Here is a 22546-nt window from a genome sequence, read left to right as displayed (position 1 = left end):
ATCTGTTTTAAACACTTGACAATCTGTGATTTTGTTTGCACTGAGACTGAGCATAAATATATGAAAACATCAATAGAGGGGCAAAAGATTGAATCTTTTGTATGTGTGTGTGTGTGTGTGTGAGAGAGAGAGTGTGATAACACAGGGCATGTACCGTGTAGTTGGGCACTCCTTCCGACCCCTGTCACTGCCAATATCAATATTTACAGGTACAACAGAAACCCATGCTAATACGGTTATCATAGCCATGGTCTACACGGGAGCTCGTGTTTAGCCTGAAGAAAAGTCCAATTAAAGTTCTCTAGCCTTGAGTGCATTATGTTGCTTGCCAGATCCAGGCAGGCTGCTGACAACTCAAATCTCCTCTTCGGCCCTGAGAAGAGCTTTTTTTGCATTCGTTTTGATGTGGAAGCTTTAATCTAGCTGCCACTTCCAAAACATTTTATCGGTTCTGAGAAAGGCCTTTTCACTTATTCCGCCGAGTGGTTCTTTCCTCTGACAAGAAGGCTTGGAAGCTGGAGACACGACCACAAGGTCCAGGGGCCCAAGCAGGCATCAGCTACTTCTTTGCAAATCTGGACAGAGATGAAAAGAAAACTAGGAGCAGAAGAAAGGAGGCCTGTGACTGAAGAACTGTTCCACCCCTGTGTGCACATGGGCTGCACAGAGGGAAATGAGAAGGGAAGCGAGGTCTTTCCAGCAGCCCCGACAAAAGACCCTTTCCCCCTTCCTTTTCTATCCCTTTTCTTTGTGTGTTGTGTCTTTTTAAAGCGCCTGTAGCCTTTAGGGATCTGCCTATTTGAACAGGTTGCATGGGAGCCATTCCAGAAGACTTTTTGGGTTTATATTTATAATTCTGCTTTGCTGTTTTCTGTTTATTTACTCTTTAGTTTTTATATGCTTGTGAAAATGAAAATTAACAACAAACCAAAACATGCTCTTAGAAAAGAAGCCCAAGATTGCAATAATTAATAGTTTAGAAAGCAGTTGTCTAGATATTAAAAATGGAATATGCAATCTGGGAGGAAGAGAGCAGCTGCTATCCTCCAGGTGGAAAAATATTTTTCCAACAAAACATGCTAGAAACCAGATTAGGTCTTCAAAAGGGGAGGCAAAGGGCTAGCTTCCCGAAGGCAAGGAAGAGCACAGCTCAGAGCCAGTATGGTCAGTTCTTGAACCTGGCTTTTACCAGGCCAGGGCTTCAGGGCTCCTACTGTGGCCGGCTCTAACTTTAAAGCAATTCACAACCAATATCCTTCCCTGCCAACCCACCACCTCTACTATTTCAGTGCAGATGTGTTGTCCAGAAAACGTGCAGTATGATTGCCTTAGAAAATCTCTTAAAGGGCAGAAAGAATGTAAATGTTCCTGTAATCATCACAAGGGGAAAACTACAGCAAGCACAATTTTATTTTATAGTGTGAACAAAAGAAATTTTTATAAAACGATTGCATTTACTGTTGTTTGTGCCCCTCTAGAGCCTACTAAAGCTTTAAGGTTACAAGGAAAGATTTCCAGCGCCATCCGTAAATGCAGCTGCTATGAGAAAATGATGTTTTAAATTATTTTGCAGATGGTTAGCAAGTTGAGAGGACATCCATCTGCTGAACTAGTACGTGTTCACAGTTCTAAATTTGGCCTGCACCTTTTAGATTTAGAGTTCATTTGGACAGACAGGTTCCTCTTCCTACTGATGGCAGCCCACATTTACATACTGCACTGCATAACTTACAGCCCATTTCGGAGAAGCTGCTGTGCCAGCAACTCTGTATCTACAAGGACGTGATGCTCCAGCCACCAGTACAATAAAACATGGCCTTCCACTGGTGCTGCAGGAACAGGAAACTGAGCCAGGGTCCCTGCTGACACCAGGCCTCCTTTTCACTGGCAGCTTAGCACGGCTCCATGGAACTTTTCATTGACCACTTCCAAATGACAGTGCGGTTGGAAGAAAAGCACTGTTTGCATGACCTGGGGCTCAAGAAGGTGTTGCAAGGGCTGGTTTCACCTTGAAGCAAGCCTGCATGCAGGTGCCTTTGTGTGCTACTCATGAGGTTCCCAGAGGCAGCTGGCGGCCCTTGCTGGAAGCAGGATGCGGGTCTTGCCCTCCTCCACACAGCCGGTCTTCTGCTCAGTTGGATTCAGGAGAACCACTCATTGTCCCAGCTGAGGCTGTACCTCGACTCCACTGAGCTTCAGGGAATGAACCGTTTGTGTTACAGGGACATTCTGACACCTGCAGGAAACTGAAATCAGCTCACGGTTGCGGCTTTCAGAGAGAAACTTTTTGCTCCTTGGGGTGTCCATTGGGATACCCCAAGGAGGAAGGAGCAGGCTGGGAGGGAGCCGTGAGCCCAAATGTCTGTTGCCAGGGTGGGTTGTTATGGGGTGTCAAGTTTGACTGACTTTTTTCTGGGTCCAGTGACCATCTCTTCAGCGACAGATGCCAACTCCTCCTCCTTATCTAAGCCAGCATCTTTCCACAACTCTTGAAGGCACTTTTGCAGGAGAAATGCACCCATCCCTACAGAACCTCCCGTGACTCTGCCCTTGTCTCTGGTGGGAAACCTTGCAGGAAACTGGAGAAAATGAGAACAGAAGGAGACCAAAAAACCAAAGGTCTTTTGGGATCCTTGTTTATTGCATGTAACTAGAGAAAAAGTCCAGAAGTATCCCAAACACACTTTCAACAAACTGAGTTGTGAAAGACAATGAGCATTGCAGATCCTCACAGACCACCAAAATAGAAATGGCAATCATGCCACCGGTTGGTAGCTCACTAAATAAACAGCTATTAACAATCTCATCTTATCTCAGCCGCTGTTTCCTGATCTGGAGGGACTACCATGAACAGGGTGGTTATCTCATCACGCAGATATATATCCATTATAAAAGGAAAGCCATTCTGTGGTTCTTCTGGTCTGCTTAATTTCACATCTCTTTTCTTTGCAAGCTATAACTGCAAAAGGCTCAGCACTGTAGCCCCTGAACCACAGTTTATGATTTCAAAAGCACAATACAAACAAGCAACCAGTGTATGCTACATGCAGGGAAAGACCAGGCAGAAAACTTCAGAAAGTTGTTCATCAGTGTGTTTCCAGATCCAGCCCAGACATTGGCCAAATGGCCCACTCAGACGTCCTGTGCATAACAAGCAAATGGAGCCTCGGTGCTCCTGTGACAGCAACATGTCTCGGACTGAGTCCTTGTGCCCCTAAATATGGTTGAAGGACAACAAGTCTCACCACAAGGCAATATGGTATTCGGGGACCACTGGGAGACTTCAAATATGCTCTTTGCTCTGCCTCACAAGGCGAGTCTCTGTGAATGTAAACTGAGTGGAGAAAGCAGCAATGCCGTTAAAAAAATGGCAACAAACAGAAGAACATAGGGGTTTTCCCCAGTAATGTTTGGCTGCACACCACAGCAGAATAAAGTCCTGGAATAATAGGGCAGGGGTAGTGCATAGAGGAAGAAAGATTTGATGAAGACTGGATCCTGGATGCTGCACCAAAAGAACCAGAATGCCCGCTAGGGCCAGACCTCCATGTTGTCCAAAACAGAGCTAAGAGACCCACCCCCACCCCCTACATGTGCATACACTGAGGGCCTACTGACCCCTTAGCTGCTGCCCTGGCTAGATTTCACAAGGCAGCAAAGCCCACTTGTATAGCCAGGCAAGGCTTGAAATAAACTATGACCGGATTTATGCAAAGATGGCTCATTTGCCTCGTGTGAGATTCCGAATCTCCTGGTTAAGTCAGCATTGTATATTTGGTAAGCAGTATGCAATAATTATCTGCCAGGTAGTAATTAAAATGCAAGGTGCAATTAATTAAAACGCAAGCTGTACATAGAAAGATTTCTATTTTTTCCCATTTATAAGAAATGGTCCAGTGGGAACCACCGGCTAAGGGCAGGGAAATGTCACCCACATTGGACTGGATCCAGTCGGTGTACATGCCTATCTGGCCAAGAATCATTCCCTTTCAGCCCAGCCCTTCAGCCCCATCCATCTCCACCACAATTTGCTCGCTTAGTCTGGGCTTCTCTCCTCCAGAGAAGAAGGAGGTTGCAGAAGAGAGAAAGCGGGGAGGGAGGCAAAGAGAGAAATGGAAAGCAGGGCCACGAGCCGGATGTGGCCATTCTGTGGCTGCCTCATCTACGGAACATGGACTGTCCGTTTCGCTTCCATGACTAAATACTCATGGATAAGCTCGACCTCACCAGTTCTACTGAGCTGGCCAAATTCCACGGAGAATGAACACATGTGGGGTGGGAGATAGGCCTACGTTTGTCAACCTGAATCCTGGACAGTGTGTGCTCACCCACATTTCTGCCCTAAGCCTGTGAGCCCACAAGCTTGTGCAAAGGTCCAGATGAAAGCATGGATATCAGGAAGAGGCCAGTGAGTACAAACCTGACCTCGCCACCACCCGTTCACGATACATTAAATAGTGTAACTGAACATGGGCCAGTCCAACGACTGGGACTCACCAGCTGAAGCTTCAGATGGTAAATCCACGCATGGGTTTTAGCTTGCAGGCTTAGCTAATCTGTAGAAACTAACGAGCTTTCTCATATGTATGAAATAATTTGGTACTGCATGGTAGAACTTATTATGCATGAAAAGTACTAATTCATATATTTTGCAAGTAAATTCCAAGCCAAAGGTGACTAGAGTTCATTGATAAAACATGCCAGCTGACAGCCAATATTGCACATAGTAAAAGTCAGGACCCAGAATCATGTGAGATCAGTTTTGCTAGTGGAGAAAAGCCCCTAACAAGGATCGCATCGACATAATCTCAACACATAATTTCAGTGTTTGCTCAATAGCAGTGACATTTAAAAGGCAATGCAAGTAATGCAGGAACTCCAGCTTGAGAAAAGGTGTTACTTCTGCATACATGCAGACTATTAATTAAAGGCATGATATACTTACTGTTGCACATAGAAGGCAGCCCCCACCTAAGTTACAGGAGGACGTGTGAAAACAAAAGTGGAATTAATGGCCTCACCGCTGGGCTTTTAAGCACGTGGAATGCAAGCGCTTGTCATCCCACTTCCCACTTTTGCACCACGGCTGTTTTGTTTCTGCAGGCATTTCATCTGGAAGGATGTAACAATGAAACAGCACACTGAACTCACTAATGAAGAGGCTACAGCAAAACAAAATGTTTGGGAGTGTGCAAATTAAAAAATAAGAATGCCAAGACTTGAATCCCTTTTGATCCACTGTACCAGGTTTTCTTTACATGAGAAGGAAAAACACAACTACACAGATAAACATTTTGTTTTATGTAATCGTGATGTTGGCCACAGTCCCGTATTATGTACCCTGCCCACTCTGAGGCCAAACAGTCTGAATTTGGAAATCAGCCATCGCACGCTTTTGCATGGTGGAAGGGGAACGGAGGTACCCTGCCCCTCCATGCTTCTCCCATGAGGCGCAGGATGCCTGCAGGGTTTCCAGTCCCAGGAATGAAATCAGCCTCATTGAACTGCACTGTAACATGTTAATCTTGCAAAAGCTCCTCTCCTTCAGCAACAGGGCACAATCGAGGAATAAAAACATGGTTTTCATTTCTCTCCTTGCAAGAAAATCGTAAGAATTATGACAAGATAAAGTATGTAAAGCACTTTCACTATATGAAAACAGTTCGTAAACCATAAAAGTGGTACTCTTTGCTAACAAATGCACACAAATACAGGAAGCCCAAGTTCTAATAAGTCGCAATCCAGCCAACAAAGGTCTTTATGTTTCACAGATGGATGCCTCTTCATCATTGGCAGATCAAGTCTAGATATTTTCCCCTAATGACCTTTATTGGGAGAGTTAAAAACCTAAACACATGCATACAGACAAAACTTCATTTTCTTTACTAGAAAATATGCTGGAAATTATTATGCTTAAATGGAAAACATATTTTATTTTCAATGGTTGGTTCTCTTCATATGGAAATTTAATTGGCTAGATTAATTGACTAAAAGTTTGATTTACTGGGTTACAACCTGAGTTAAAACTGCTGGTGTCATGCAGGCGTTCTAATCAAAGGCCACAATTAGCTAGATTTCTTTGCTGAGCAGTGGGATCTGTGAATAAGCAGATGTGAGCTGGCCAGAGCTGTTCAAACTGCACCTCAGAACTGGTTCTGACTCAAGTCTGTGCCGGACGGAGAGCTTCATTTTTTATTTGCAAATGAAATTCCCTGTGTATAGTCATCCTTTTTAAACCAAATGTATGAATCAGTTCTGCACATCTTTGAAATGTACTCATTCTTGTCCTGTTAATTAAGGAGTATTTGTGTGCATTTTCTCCCATTCTTTCATACAGATTTTTCAAATGTACACGTGCTGTTGAATGCAGTTTTGGAGGTCCGTGAATTGCATTGCATGCATTGCCACTTTGGCACTGTTCAAGTGCAGATGGCTTCATGACTGGTCCGAAAGGAGGCGTTCCTACTTGAGTGGATCCCTCCGTGGCAGTATCTGAAATGTGTGAAATGCCAAAGGTGGGATTTGGCATTTCACACATTTCGCAGTATTGTGGTCACTAGTAAGCTGAGTTAGAAAGAGAACCCACAGCAAACAGCACTTCCTCCTGGTGCTGAAAAATATATATTCTAATGCCGGTTACACATCAGAAAAGGTGACTGTTTTGTAATGAAAAAGATGCTCTTACATCTAGTCACGCATTACAAGGAGCTTAGTGCTACAAGCAAAACAGTAATTTGCAATCAGTCTTAATCATAGTTATTTTAATTTAACTTCCTTCAAATGAAACAAGAGCATAATTATCTTGCACACACACAGGCACTCGCCATTATCTGTACATCACATGTGCATATGAAATCTAGAATTGCATCTGGCAGTTCATCGCAACATGGAGGATACATCGCGAGGGTGGAGAATCCGGTGTCCTTATTCCTAAATTGCTCAGTGGGGTTTAGGGGGCTGACCTGTGAGCAAGTTCCAAAGTTCACCTAAGCCGTGCATTCACTCAGGTGTCCTTATGAAAACACCTCTCTCCGGTCGTGGCCTCACATGTTGAAACATGGGGATAACCACAATGAAACCCAGAAACAGAGCGAGTCAGGAGGAGCTTCCTGGGCCATGTAGTCTGACCCCTGGCTCTGCTCACGATGGCAGCTTAGGAGCTCTGGGTTCTCATCCCCACTCGGCCATGGAGCTTGCTGGGGGACTTTGGGCCAGTCACAGACTCTCAGCCCAACCTACCTCACAGGGCTGTTGTTCTGCAGATTACACTGAGAGCAGGGGAGAACTGTGTAAGCCATCTTGAATTCCTTAAAAGGAAAAAAGATGGCGTATCAGTAGAATGAATGAATGAATGAATGGGTTGTGGAAAAAATTACTCACTAACTGCACATACTCTTTGGATATTCCCCTCAAAGTGGCTCATTTGGCAGGGGTCTAGTTCACGCCATTTCCCAAACCATTTCCCTAGTTTTGGAGTTGATCTGAAGCATGTGCTATTGATGCAAAGTAGAAAGTGGTGCCCCAACCACGCAGGCACACAACTTAAGTCAAGTTGCATACAAGTGGTCATGGTTAACCAACCCATTCCTCATCCCGGGAGTAATAAAGCAGCCATAATGAGCCACTTGGCTAATGCCGTGGCTAGCCATTTGCTGTTCTTTCAAGGGCTGAAGTGGCCACATCAGCCCAAGGAAGGCTGCCCTTCCAGGTCTGCTCCCACTGGAAAACTGCCTTCCAGAGCCACACTACATGTTCCCCACTGTCATCCCCTTATGCACAGGCTGTTTGGTTCATCAACGGTGTCCCGGACGATGGCCCCTGAAATCTGTGCCGCAGAACCAAAGTGGAGCTTCCAATAAATCCAGTCTGCCCTCTGAGGCCACACTGGAGCTGCCTCCCCGCACACTTGTCCTCCAGACATTCTGAATGGAGCTCCCAGCATTCCTAACCTTGGGCCATGCTGGGTAGGGATGACAAGGACTGTACTGCAGCGTAACTGGATGGTGTCAGGCTGGAGAAAGCTAATGTGGAAGGTACATACCATGGAGGGCAACCAAAAACCCTGCAGTATCCTATACCTCAACTGCTGGAGGGCAGAGACATAATGTCCAGCACCACCTTCTGGAAACAACCCAGTCCTGCACAGTGGCTGTGTTCATACAACACAACAAACAACCCTTTGTGATGACCATGGTTAATGCAGTCTGTCTGTCCCCCCCCCCCCCATGATCTACCTGACAGACTATCAAATGGTTTCTACTTTATTGTGGTTTCCATCCTTCCTGTACAATTCTTCCACTACTGGCAGGTATCCTATCAGCCACAGCACCTGAAATTGAATCCCAAAGTACATCACGCCTTGGCATGGAGACCTGCCTCTTCCTCATTGGTCCACCCACAGAGGCTACATGGCCAAAGCAGCTCTTGAAGTTGCTGCTCCTTCTGAAGGACTCTGTGACTTGGCATAGCAGGATGATGGAAACCTTGATCCTGTGTTCAGACAACACAACTCACTATTGTGGTCCAGCGAAACCACAGAACAAATTGCCATTCTTTATTGGGTTTTCTAAAGGCCAGACTTGCCATGGGTTCAGACAACATGGCCAAACAACAATGGTGAAAAAAGATGTAAACAAAAATGTAATAGTAAACAAATCACCATGGCTCATTGTGTGGTCTGAACCAAGCTTTTGCGTGTTGCCCCCGACTTCCAACCCAGGCAGGCATTACAGAAACCTTCAAAACCTGCAGAGAGTTTGAAGAATCATCTGGGTCACAGCCGGGCTACTTTAGAAATGGGCTTGCAAGCACCACCATCTCTGCCTCCCTCATGACGGCTGGGACTATTCCTTCCCTTTAAAAAATGATGGTGCTGGGCAAGACATTGATCAGTGACATACGTGGAGCACAGGATTCGCCGGGAGGGCAACGCTGAGCAAGGAAAGCTGCTGGCATCTCCCTGAGCAGTGAAGGTTGACAGACCAAAGGGCTCAGGTACACCGAGATCCTAATCAAGCTGTTGAAGTCAGACTGGGGAATTGCAGCAGGAGAAGAGAAGGGAAGCGTGTGATGCCTCCGCTGCAGTGGAGGTAACAATTAGTTTTCACACTAATTGGTGCTTCAAAGCCCCTCTTTGTGTACTCCATTGTGTTGCAGTCCTGAAGGCAGGCCAGTATTGCTATCCCATATTACCAGTGGGGTTGAGTCCAGGAAAAGGCAGCTTGCCCAAGGCTGGCTGGCGTGCTCATGGGAGTAGAGCAATGTGAATGGCCTCCTTCCCACTTCACACTCTACACACATTTACCTGTGGACATGGCTAAGCAAATACTGTGAGGCCTGCTCCTGCTTAATCCTACCCGGGATTGCTCTGTCTGTCTCCTAACCCCCATGTCACAGCAGGAGAGACCGAGGAAGCGGACTGGGGAATCCACCAAGACTGGACGGTCTGAAGGAGAAGAAAGGGGAAACGGATCTTTTCTAACAGATCTCTCCAGCGCAAGAAATATTGTGTTGTCCTGCAGTCTAAACACAAGGCACCCCGGTACAATTGAAGCTTGTCATCTTGCCTATTAGCTTGATGTCTTTATTCAGAGGCCATCTGTACCACCGAGAGATACAGAGGCAGCTAATGTCAATATGAACAAATGCCTCCTCTTTTACAAGAAATGTCAAACATAGGACACTGCAGTATTGACCCCAGGAATACCAACAGATGTTAGCTACAAGGTTTGGGGGGTGGGGGGAATCAATCATTCCTACTGGGACTAATTAAGATGAAATAAAGAGCCAAAGAAAGAAAAATCGCGCTGTATTATCAGCAACTTCATACATACCATCCAAGCTCATTATTGGCTTATTGCACTGCGGCCTTTGGAGAAAGGTTAAAAAGAGGTTCAAGAGCAGGCATGGAAAGGAAAGGAAAGGAATGTTTAATTCGCATTCTAGTCCTGAATTTTGGAAGCAGATCTCTTACACTGCCGGCGTGCCCCCAGTCTTTTCATCCTGCATCCCACAGTGCATATATTGATCCTATCCATCAATTAAAGCAGCCATTCAGGGCTTGAGAACATTGCCCAGAGCCGGCAAACAGCACAGTCGAGGAGCCCAGTGCTTGGCTTTGCTACACCAAATCCAAATATAAACAGTGTATTGCTTTCACAAACAAACAAATAAATCACATTGTGCTTTGCAAGCTTTCACCAGAACTTTTCTTCTGGCTGGAAGTTAAGAAAATAGCAACAAGGGAGGCAGAGGAAAAGATGTCGCTAGGTGGGTTGGAAGCCTCAGTCCCTACATTCCATCGATGGGCTTCAGACCTAATTTGGCTTGCTGCTGTTGCTCTGTGCCACCAGGTTGCCTCTGACTCATGGGGACCTCCTGAGGAGTGTCCCCCAAAATGTTCTGTCTTTGACAGCCCCGCTCAGCTCCTGTGAACTCTTTTGTGGAACTGACCTGTCTGAAAGTTGATTGTCTCCTTCTCCTTCTGCCTTTGACTTTCTCTTTCAAAATTGTCTTCTCCAGTAAGTTTCACCTTCTCGTGATGTGCATCAAGCTCCAGTTTTATCTTTTGCTTCCAGGGAAAGGTTCCGGCCTGATTTGATCTAGGTAGGTCCCATGTTGCAGGAAAGCCAGAGGAGGCATTTTGATGGAGATGAAAGCATCAGTTGGCCTTGGCAGGATGAGAAGGAAGAAATCTTCCCCTCTCTATCCCCTGCTCTTCCTAAGAAGCAATAATGGAAGGCAAAGTGTCTGGAATGGAAAAATAACTCCAGAACTCTGTGGAGGCAGCCAGGATACAGACGGGTGAACTACATATTATCACACGGCATGTAGCAGATTCCTGGGAGGAGGCAGGAGTGGGGTGAGAGGTTTCATCCTCTTCTCCAAGGGTGATGTGGTCCCAATCCAAATCAGGCCTGCACACACTAAGAACAGAGGAACTTCATTGCCATAATGTGTGGTTTTATACTTGAGAAAAAATTGCAGCTGAACAGGAAAGTGCATCATCTTCCAGACCGGTGGGGCACCAGTCTGCATATCTCTAGTTTTGGAGGGGTGGGTGGAGGCAGGGTGTGGGGAGGGAAATCCAGCTCGGAGACACGGGCAATCTGTAGACTTGGAAGCTGAGACACAGGCATTTTCCAAGTGGCTCTTTGCCTGAAGATTCTTAGCCTGAGCTCTTGAGAGCTTGGCTGCAGATCTTCAAAGGTACACTACAAGAGATCCTACTTGCAAGGAAAGCTTTACTCATAAGCTACTTTTTCTTCTCAAAGAGCGCTCTCTTGTAAGTGGGGACTTCTTCACCTAGCCACCACCTTTGCCTGCATCTTAAAAACCAGCATTCCCAGAGACTAAGCGGGAAGGTCACTGTTCACTTCTGAATCAGACGCAGAGACCAGTCCAGAGGGGCTGAACCCAATGCCATCTCCCTTGCAGGCCCGGGATCCCTTGAAGCAGCTTATTCCCTGAGGATTCCCCTCAGGTCTCTCTGGAGGATCCTCTGATGGGGACTTCAATGGGAGCTGGGTGGGGAGGGCAGGCATAAGAGCAGCCCCAGAGTAATCCAACCCCTTCTTCTCTGGTAAAGTAAGGTGGATTTTCGCTCATGTGCATATGCCAACAATGTACAATAAAATGAAGACAGCAACCCCTTGTAATCAGGAGCCTACATCTCCTCTTTCCAATCCACCTGACACCAATTTTAATATCTTTTCGGTGCCAGGTTAAAATGGCCCTCACCATGGGGCATTTGGCTAGCTTAATATTACATTATGTCAGCTGCTTAACCAAATCTGACCATTTAATTTGTAGGAGTCATTGTAGCTTTTAAAATTTCCCTTAAATTTGGAGTTTAAATTTTGCATGGTAAATTTTATGAAGTTTTTATGGTTGCCTGTATTTTATATTGCATTTTATGTGTTGGGGGAAACTGCCCAGAGAGCTTTGGCTATTGAGTGGTATAGAAATAAAATTATTAATAGTAATACAATGTAAGTGATTCAAAGCAATATGGAGCACACGATCACATTACAAAATTCTATCATCTCTTCATAGGGAAAATAGGGATGTGTAAGGAACCCATTTCAGGGGTGGGCACCCTGCTTCTCCACAGCCCCTCACTTCCTGGAGAGCACACCAAGTGGGCACCTGCCAAGAATCGGGCCCCTGTGAAAGCTGTACAAGCTGTGTCCCTCTTCTGTGAAGACTCTGTTGGTGCTGCATGTGATGTGAAAGAAGGTTTCCAGTTGCACAACTGGACTTCTATGCATGGTCTCAGCTCAGCTCGCCCTCTAAGAAAGGGCCAAGAACAAGAGGAAAGCCATGAATGCAACCTTGCTGTGCCACAACCTCGCTTAACAGTATTAGCCATTTCTCCCACAAGCCAGCACAGTTCATTTGTGTGTGAAATTAACACAAAGGATGCCGTGCAGTGCCCATGGCCGTGTCCTCCACAAGACACAACTGCATTGCCTAGCAATAGCGGAAGAGTGGTCCCAAAGGGCCAGAGGTGTGGTGATGCTCCGTGGACAATTATTGGTAATCGTGGGATCAAGTAGGAACCAGCCCTCAAGCGTCACAGGAGCAAGGGCAGGATGGAATGGTCAGTCATTTGCAGAGCAACTCAGAGGCAGGAGTGCCAGATGGATTTGGAGGAAAGTAAGAAGAACAGGGGAAGGTCAGAGGAGCAGAGCAGGTCCATGATGAGCTTCAGGGGAAGGGCCGCATGGAGGTGCGCCTCACAGTCTGCTTCCTTTGATGGTAACCAAAACCAGACAAAGCATTTTATTTCATAAGCTCCACGATTGATTATGGAACATATGGTCTGTGTTGTCTCTTGGAGATGCTGTGCCTTAAGCATTTACTTGGCATTGCATCCAGGTAGGATGGGAAGCATCTGCAATGGCATTTTCCTCACCCTCCCCATTTGAACAAGGTCTTGCAGACAGCAGAGGAAGAGATGTCCAGGTCTGTGCTGGACCATTTTAGGCTGCAGGTTGGAACGCCCATGATTAAATTATTCTCCAAACAAACAACAACAATTAGGCAACAAACATGTCACAAAAAAATGCTAGGCCGGAGTCCTTCTCCGTGGATTCTGGATTCATGTGGCATATATAAAAATTGTCGATAAAGTTAACGTCAGTCTCGGAAAATGCGTGTATGTGTCCTGGGATATGAGCTACACCCTCCACTCCAAGGATTATCAGCCAGAAGCTCGGGAATGCTAATACAGATCTGCCTCTCCAGGTGGAATCCCTTTATATACCAAGGTTCATTTAGGATGCCAGGAAACCCTTCTGACAGCCAGGACCCTCAGAGTATGGAATGGGCTTCCATGGGAGGTGATTGAGGCCTCATCGGGGAGGGTGTTCAAGGACAGGCTGGATATGCACATGGTAGGCATGTCATGAGTGGAGCCGGCTGGAGCCGGGGGTCAGACTAGATGGCCCAGGAGGCCCCATCTGACTCACTCTATTTCTATGTTTCTATACAGTCTCTGATAGCCTTCTCCCTACCCATGTCACTGCTAAGAGTCTTTCCTCGTGTCCTAAATTCAGGTGCAATGGCTGAGGGAAGGGCTTGCAAAAAAGAATATAAAGGAAATCTGCAAAAACATAAGCTTAGAGGTATCCAGGAACTTTGGAAAGTATGATCAGGCTGTTTCAGGACTGTTGGACTCCCTCCTCTCCAAGGCAATGGCTTGGGCAACCAGCAGCCTCCTTGCTAGCTCATGCAGGGCCTTTCAGCTCAGCGCCTTAAAAATCCCAGCTCTGCCCAGCTCTGCGGGAGCTGAGTCCCCCGGAACTGGAGAAAGAGAAGAGAGACACTCAGCAGGCCTGCCATAAATGGACAGCTTCTCTCCCACTGAACATGCCAGTGTTTGTCCCCAAAATGGACCACTGAAACAGCCTCTTGATCCAGCTTTAAGGTGGAAGCACACCTGTGCAAGCCAGGTGCTGTGACCCAAACCCTGGGAGAGGACAGCTGCCTTCTTGCCCAGCTGGTCCTCTTCCCCAAAGCATCCAGCTGGCAATCATTGGGAAAAGGGTATTAAACCAGAGGGAGCTTTGGCGTGACCCGGCAGGGCTTTCCTTACATTCATCTCTAACACCTTCCCCCAGAGCTGACAAATTTCAGATCCTTATCTGTATCACACCTTAGAGCATAGTTGGAAGGGCTTCTCTCCTTGAGTCCCAAACAAGCCTCTTCAGAATTCACAAGCTCATTTCTTTTGCTTCGCATGGACCGTAAAATGCTCTGAATTTCTCCGACTGGTGTGATCTGCCTTGTCCCTGGGGCTTTTTCGCATGTCTCCTCTTGTGTCTGACAAACAATTCATACACAGGCTTTCTTTTCTGATTTACTGCTCAGGCTTACAAGAAAGAATTATACAATAATGACAGTTTGGAAAACCAGAGGTAAAAGTTGGAAACAAACACAAGCGAGGCAAACTACTTTACAAGCAACTGTCACCATTTATCACAATCTGTTGCTGGGAGCTGAGTAACAGGCAGCATTTCAGATTTTTAGGGTATGTGTGTGAAAGATTTTCATGAGGGAGATTTCCACCACAACCTGCAACTTTTTCTTTCTTTCTTTCTTTCTTTCTTTCTTTCTTTCTTTCTTTCTTTCTTTCAGCAGCTACTCCAATTCAAAATGGGAGTCTAGAATCAACATACACTGCCTAAAATTCACTGGGAGGAGTTAATGTTTGGCCCATGACCTGTTTTAAAATATAATCCCTGCATTTGTGTTTGCTGTGTTTTATTCTATTTTTGTCTTATTGTTAAACTGTCCCGAGACCATGGTAAGGGATGGTCTAGAAAATAAATAAATGAATTTGTATGTTCTCTGTTTCTTGCATTTGTTCTACTTGGGCAACAGCTGCCAAAAATGACTCTGTATTACTATTTTACATTTACTCCCTGCCTTTCTTCTTGCAGGAAACACAAAGCAGTTTACACGTTCTCCTTCTCACCATTTTATCCTCACAACAATAACCCTGTGAAGTAGGTTAGGCTGAGGGGCAGTAACTGGTCCAAAGGCATTTTATTTATTTATTTAAGTTTTTCTATGCCATCCGTTACTTTACAAAGTCTCTGGACAGCTTACAAGGAGCAGAAAACCAAGGAACAAAGGCATCCAGTGAGCTTCATGGATGAGTGGGGACTAGAACCCAGATCTGCCAGGTCCCCAGTCCAGCACCCTTACCACCACACCATTCTGACTCTCAGATTCAGAGATACAGAGGGGTGCACAGAAATAAATAAGTAAATAAAACACTACCATTTATGGAATAAGGCCTGATCAAGAAGCATTGTGTCTGCCATATTGGTATTTGACTCTATCTACATACCTATCTTTCAGCCTTTTATTTTCGGACAACTGGTTTTCTAGATACATGTCAGTGCTGTTTGCTGTGGAGAGCAGGCCCATCTCTGACAAGCTACAGAATTAATTATCACTGCTCACTGAAATTTTAGAACCTACAAGATAAGCAACACAGTGGTTAGGGTTGTATTGTTTTTGAAGACATTCGTTAACTTTCTGACCAAACCAATACCAGATGTTTTGGGAGCCTTCCCAAGCTCCAGGCCCAGAAGGCTGAGCTGCCTCTCCTGCAATTCCCACCTTGTGGCCCTTTGGATATTTTGACCTTCATCTCCCATCATCCCTAGCCAACACAGCCAAGGAAGAGGGAAGATGCAAGTTGTAGGCCAGAACATCAGGAGGTCCACAAGTTGCCCACCCTTCACATCCAGAACTTTCTTTTTTATGACTGTCTGTGTTCCAGAAACATATAATGTTTGAGGTAAATCTAATAACCCTCAAATTTTACAGCATTGCCATCATGAGGGAGTATCACATCCACTACAAACCCAAGCACGTCCACCCAGAAACATGCTGACAACAAAACTGTGCTACTCCCTTGTGCTGTGAAGCCCTCACAAAGTTGAAAGAAAGAGAGCAGCAAGCGCCCATTTTTTTCATTATTTTTTTCTAAAGCATTGGGAGTTGTAGGCATGATGATCCAACAGCTATATTTGAACCCGTGACACATAAAGCCAAAGTGCCCTGTTATGAGAAGATGCCTTCTTGTTCTCCAGCACCTCATAAAAAGGTAGGAGATTTTTAAAAGAAAAATAACAAAACTATTTCAAGTACCCAGAGAAGCCATAGTCTAAACAGAAGAGCACTGTCGAGAATGACACAGATTCAACTTGCACCAGAAGTCAGCTTTCCAAACACTGAAGCATTGGCTATCAGCCTTATCTGTTCTGAAGCAAAAAATTTTACCACATGGCTATAAAGCACAGTGTGTGGTATTTTATCTGGTCTGCGCACGCACACACACAACCACACACACAACGCAGGCTCTCGCAGCATATCAGAAAGTGTAAATGCTGGGTGGTAGTAAAATGTGTTGCGCATTATCCACAATCCAACTTGGCAGCTCTGTAATTCTTGTGCAACTATGAAACATCTGCAGGAGCAGCCTCCCCCCCCCCCCCCCCGCCGCGACTGCAACGTTCCCGTCCCATGATGCTCTCTGCTTCTGAGCACCGAAAGGTCAGGCAGCCCATCTGGAATCCCCCTCTTCCTCCGTGCTTGCTCTTCGCCTCCCTGGCAAAGGCAGCAGAAGAGAGGAGTGGCTGCTGAATTTGTCACTTCCACCTGTTCTGACAGGTCCCCCTGGCTGACCCAGAGATAGCCGCTGGGGACATTAATCATATAACAGTCAGAGCCGTGAAAGAAACAAGGCCTGGCTGGATATTGTTCCCATCCATGTCACCTACTCATCATGTCCTGTGACACAGAGGAGCTTAATCAGATGGTCCGACTTCTCATTACTCATCACGCTTGCAACAATGAAACTCTTCCCTGGAGGATTAAAGTTTTGACTTCTTTGGGTTTCCTGTCTCCATGTGATTGTCCAATTTTTTTGGCTAGAATCTTCCAAGAGTTATGATCAAAGCCAAATGAATTTTTAGAGCCCCTGCCCATTGATAGTGTTAGAACCAGTATTGTTCAAAGGCGATTTAATGCCTTTCTCATATACAGGCATTCAGTTGGACTCTAATGCTTGCCACGGATAACAATCCCATAAAAATCTGGTTTAAAGGGCTGTATGATGTGCCAGACAAAAACAGACTTACCTCAGTAGCACATGGAAACTGCAGCCACTGAAACAAAAGAAATAAAAGTGGTCTGGGGAAAAATAGAGTATTGAGGGGAAATGGCACCAGAAGAATAGGCTAGGAGAAACATATGCCCTGTGATGGAGCACGATATTATGGACTTGGGATTCAGTGTTTGTGTAGCTGAGCCCTTGGCCCAGATTCAAGTTTAAACCTTGGTCCAAGAGATAAAATATAACTTGTGGCTAAAACAGAACCTAAGAAGCAGCTTTAGATGGACACCTCCAATGGCTCAGCGCCATTGATTCTGAGCGGCAGTGGATTTCTGGGTTTAAAGGCAGAAAGGTCTTTCTGAGACAGATTTCAATGAGAGACAAGCAGGATTGAATTGTGATGCCTCTACATGTAAATTCTATGTTCTACCACTGAGGTTGGCCATCTCCCCAACAAACTCACATATGGAGAGTGAGAGAACAAATACTTTCATACCCGTAATTCACCTCCTTAATTTATCAGCATGTTAGCACTCTAGAAGCGGCAGGAAGGAAAGGTCTGATGAACACATTGCCCATCTGGCTCATTTATTATTCTCACTACTAGAAAGTAAGGGAGGTTTGGGAAGAACGGCCCTGCCCCTCAGCCACTGTGGAGAGGCAACGTGCGAAAGATTGGATGAAAGACGGGAGATGGTTTTGAACAGAGCTGGAAGGGTTACAATACAGGAATCCTTGCCCTGCATAGATCCACATCCTTCTTTTGCCCTCCAAATAATCAAGAAATTCAAGATTAAAATGACTGAATGAGGAGGAATGGTATTGATTTTTTTTCTTTTTAATGGGCATGTATTCAAACCCTAAAAAGTCTTATAATTTTCAAGACCTGGAGGAACCAAACTTATGCAGCTGGATGGAAGAGGTGGATTTCTACAGGGATGGACTAGCCAGGTTAGTGGAATCTCAGTTTTGAATGACACCTGCATTGAAGGTACCTTTCCAACAGAAAGCAACACAAGATACTGAGCTCCAACTTCGTCACATTCATTTATTTTCATAGAATCGTACAGTTGGAAGGACCCTATAAAGCTATCGAGCCCAACCCCTTGCTAAATGCAGGACTGCAAGTTAAAGCATTCCTGACCGATGGCTGTCTGACCAACTCTTGAATGCCTCCAGTGTGGGGGAGGCTAGTATTACTCATCTTGTATCAGTGCATTTCATAAATTTTTGCTAGGTGCAGGACTTGGCATTTGTCCCTACCGAACGTCATTCTGTTATTTTCAGACCTGACCTTGAATCTTTTTTTCTATCTTCCACGGTATTATCCCACACAACTTTGTGTCACCTGCAAATCTGATAAGCATTCCCTGCACCTCTTCATCCAAGTCATGAATGCAAACACTGAAGACCACTGGCCCCAGGACTGAACCCCGCGGTACCTCATGACCTTTCCCCAGTCTGAGGAGTTGCCATTGAGAAGTGCTCTTGAGTCCAATTCTTTAGCCAACTGTGGATCCGCCTGATTGCTGCTCCATCCAGCCCACTTTGAGCTAGTTTGCTCATCAGGATATCATGGGACACTTTGTCAAAAGTTTTGCTGAAGTCAAGATATATTATTTCCTCAGCATTCCCACAGTCCACAAGGGAGGTTACCCAACCAAAACATGAGATCAGATTAATCTGACAAGACTTGTTCTTGATCAATCCATGCCGATTTCCAGTCATTACTCCTTTGTATTCAAGGTGCTTACAGACTGACTTCTTTATTATCTGCTTCAGAATTTTCCCAGGGATGGGTGTCAGGCTGACTGGTCTGTCATTCCCAGCATCCTCCTTTCCCCCTTTTTCTTGATGGGGTGGCATTAGCCCTCCTCCAGTCCTCTTGTGCTTCACCCATTCTCCGTGAACTGCATGCCAAGATCTTGGCGGAGCCCTTGGCTTCACCTCCTAGAAGAGCTGGGCTGTGTCAGGGCTGTACCAGACTGCCTGGGTGGACTGGAACAACAGAGGTACCAGCTAGCCTGTCCAACTGGTCTTGATAACCCTTCCACAACATAGAAACAGAGTGGGTCAGAAGGGGCCTCCCAGGCCATCTAGTCTGACCCCCCGGCTCCAGCTGGCTCCACTCATGACAAGCCTACCAACCTGGCTGCCTTCACATGTTTTGGACTTCACCTCCCACCAGTGATAGACGGCATGATTCATGGTTAAGAATTCTGGGAGATGTAGTACAAAAAGAAGAGCATCAAGTTAGGGAGGGCCAACCCAGTATGTTATGCCCTCCTCCTGGAGTGAAATTGTGTGTTTCATCTCAGGCATTGACACCTGCTTCCTTATTCCTGTCCCACTGTGATGTGGTTGTTAATGACAATTAACAAGGAGAAGGAGCTGGGATGCCTGTGCTTTGAAGACTCTGAATGCATCAGCATTGCTTAATACACTCCTCTCCTCCTCTTGTTAGCAGGGGGGACCTGGCGAGCAGGTGAATGAAGGGAGTTCCCAAGCATGGCTTACCTGCCTGAACTTGCCCTGCCAGCAAGTTAGACAAAGAGCCACAGGGGGAATGCTCTGCTTGAGAGCAGCCGCTCAGAAAGCCCGGTGCTTTAACCAGGTTACCTAACAATAGCTCTCCTATGAAGCATGCCACAAAAGGACCTTCAGCACTGCCTCGCTTTAACTTCACCAACGCTGAGCGGAGGACTGAGCTGTTGTGTTTGTTTCTATTCAGTGATCCCTCCATTGCTAGCCTAGAAATGACAGTAGGTGGAAACGCTATCTTTCATTACAAAAAGTATAAATAGTGTAATCTATCAGCGCTGTCAATCATGATGATTGATTACAGGCTGTCATAGAGAAGAGTGACATATTAGAAAAGTTTTGTTAACAATGCCTATTGCTAGTCAGCCTGCCACAGAAGCTGGTGATTAATGTGTTGTCAGGCTGTAATCCCACACCCCTGGCTAATGAGGCAGGAATTTATCATCTTTAGAGAGTGGCAGATGTCAGAAGGAAAGGAATCCAAGTGCTGGAAACAATATACTTTTTCTTACCACGCCTGACAAGCCTGACAGGCCTAAAAAACCACAAAGAAGCTTTGTGTAAGCACAAACTTAGAGAGAGAGAGAGAGAGAGAGAGAGAGAGGAACTTTCATTTGGTGTCTTTGCTTTAAATACTGCCGCAAGTCAGTCCTCTTCTCCCAACAGAGTCACAAATGAAAAACTCTGTGAACTTTGAACCACCCCCACCCATCCACCTCCCCGGATCCTTGACAACTAGGAAATCTCCAAAATAGGTTTTCATGGCAAGTAAACAGGCAGCTTTCTTTGAAAGAGGAGCAGCAAGTAACTTTTAACTCTCGGTGTGAACTCGTGACTGATAAAAAGCCTCCCGAGAAGGATGTGTAAGTCTCTCACAGCCCTGGCCTGCGCTGCAGATTATCTTCGCCCTGAAAGGCGGCCCTTCGGGGGGAAAGTCCTCTCCGCAAAGATCCTTCTGGGAGGGGAGAAGAGCGCAGATGAAAACAGGCCTGGCAATGCCTGCCGTTCTACTCAAAGGAGCTTTGCTTCTGACATATATATTGCCAACCACAAAGGCTCCTGCTTCCCCTCCCTCCTGCCTTCCTCCACCACACACATATTCACGGGGTGGGGGGCACTGAGGAGGGATCGTCACCCTCTCCACAGACACATTGCCTTGGACTGCAAGCAGGCCTTTCCATGGGGTGCCACAACCCCTCTGAAGAGGCACAGCTAGGCTAGCCAATGCATGGCCTTCCAGATGTTGCTGGCCTGCAACACCCATCAGCCCCAGCCATCATGGGTGGTGCTGAGAGATGATGGGAGCTTCATTCCAGCCATTTCTGGGAGGGATCTTCTGCATCCCTGCGGGACACAGTGATGAGCGCCCTGTTAAACTATGAGAGGTGAACAGTAGAACTTCAGTGTTCTTCTCACATCCAGACAGATTCTGGCATCAGTCAATCTCCAGTTGGAAATCCAGATTGCTGCATGTCAGGATGGAACAGGCTTCCAGCTTGCTTGCAGCTCGCTCGCTCGCTCACTCGCTCGCTCATTCATTCATGCATTTATAGGCCGCCTAAACCGCCAAGGCCTTCCTACGCGACTTACAAATGCTTATGCCATTTGTGTTTCTAGACACCCGCATGGTAGGGGGGTGCAGTGTTGGACTGGGGACCTGGCAGATCTGGATTCCAGTTTCCACTCCACCATGAAGCTCACGGGGGCCTTTGGACCATTCACAGCTTCTCAGCCTAACCTGCCTCACAGGGGTTGTTGCCGCGAGGGTAAAAACAGAGTGGAGGAGAACTCTGTATGCCGCCTTGCATTCCTCACAAAAGGAAAGGGGGCAGGATATAGATGGATATAGATGCTATGCACTAATACTGACATGAATACCAGTAAGGACTTTCTACATGGATGCTATGCCACAGCAGCACACCAAGGTCCCACAACATGGTTTGCCACACCAAAAAGCCCTGCGTGAGATCAGACAGCAGGCGACCACGGAAGGCTTTCCTTCTGCTACCGGACTTCTTTGCGAGGCTTTGCCCGGAAACGTTTCCCGCAGCCTTCAAGTGAAGTGCATTGGCCAGACAGGCACAGAGGTGCTGGATAGTGCCGAGGTGACACAGCTCTGGCTACCCTTTCCCCCATCTTGGTGCAAGGCATGGGCTCTTCTGGCACACACATACCAGTCAGTGAATGTGGTGGTGCCCAGCATGGCTGTTTGGGGACAAGGAGCTGGGCTGGTTTCGCTTTTCCAGACTTGCTGCAGAAACAAGGCTATGAGTTTAGGGCAACAGCAGGAGATTAAAGATTCTGTACACCCCCTTTCTGGCTTTTCTCTCCCGCTTTTCATGCTGGCTGCCTTGTCTCCTAGTTCTAAACGTTTCCCTTGCACACTACAAAAGATTAAATGAGTTGCCTGGGTTTATGTCAATAAGTTGGGTAAAGGTAAAATTGTTTCTGAAATCCTAATCCCTTTTCAAACACAGATACCCTTTCTGAGGTAAATTCTCTCTCTCTCTCTCTCTCTCTCTCTCTCTCTCTCTCTCTCTCTCTCTCACACACACACACACACACACACACACACACACACACACACACACACACCAGCAAGCCGGCAAAGAAAATAGTCACATTCTTTTAACTGCATCCACCAAACAAAGAAGCACCGCAAAATTTGTTCTTCAAAAAGGCAAATTCTGTATTTGGGAGTTATTTGCAGGAGTCTTGAACTTCCTGATCCTGGTGTAATGGCTGGAGAGTTTGCTTGCTTGCTTGCTTGCTTGCTTAAAGCTTTTATACACAGCCCCATTACTAGCGTCTCAGGACAGTTTGCAACAAGAGCTGAGTTTAGCCATTCAGGTCAGGGTCGAACCCCTGGGC

The 22546-nt window shown here is 46.2% G+C and overlaps 1 protein-coding gene across 1 annotated transcript in view; it reads right to left on the bottom strand.

The window, feature by feature from the left end:
* Window positions 1–22546, bottom strand: part of LRMDA (leucine rich melanocyte differentiation associated) — a 757870-nt gene that overhangs the window by 265972 nt on the left and 469352 nt on the right. The window lies entirely within an intron of this gene.

This window comes from Varanus komodoensis, unplaced genomic scaffold (genome assembly GCF_004798865.1).
Source record: "Varanus komodoensis strain SLA01 unplaced genomic scaffold, ASM479886v1 scaffold11, whole genome shotgun sequence".
NCBI classification, from domain to species: domain Eukaryota; kingdom Metazoa; phylum Chordata; class Lepidosauria; order Squamata; family Varanidae; genus Varanus; species Varanus komodoensis.
This window is presented reverse-complemented; position numbering and strand designations above follow the sequence as displayed.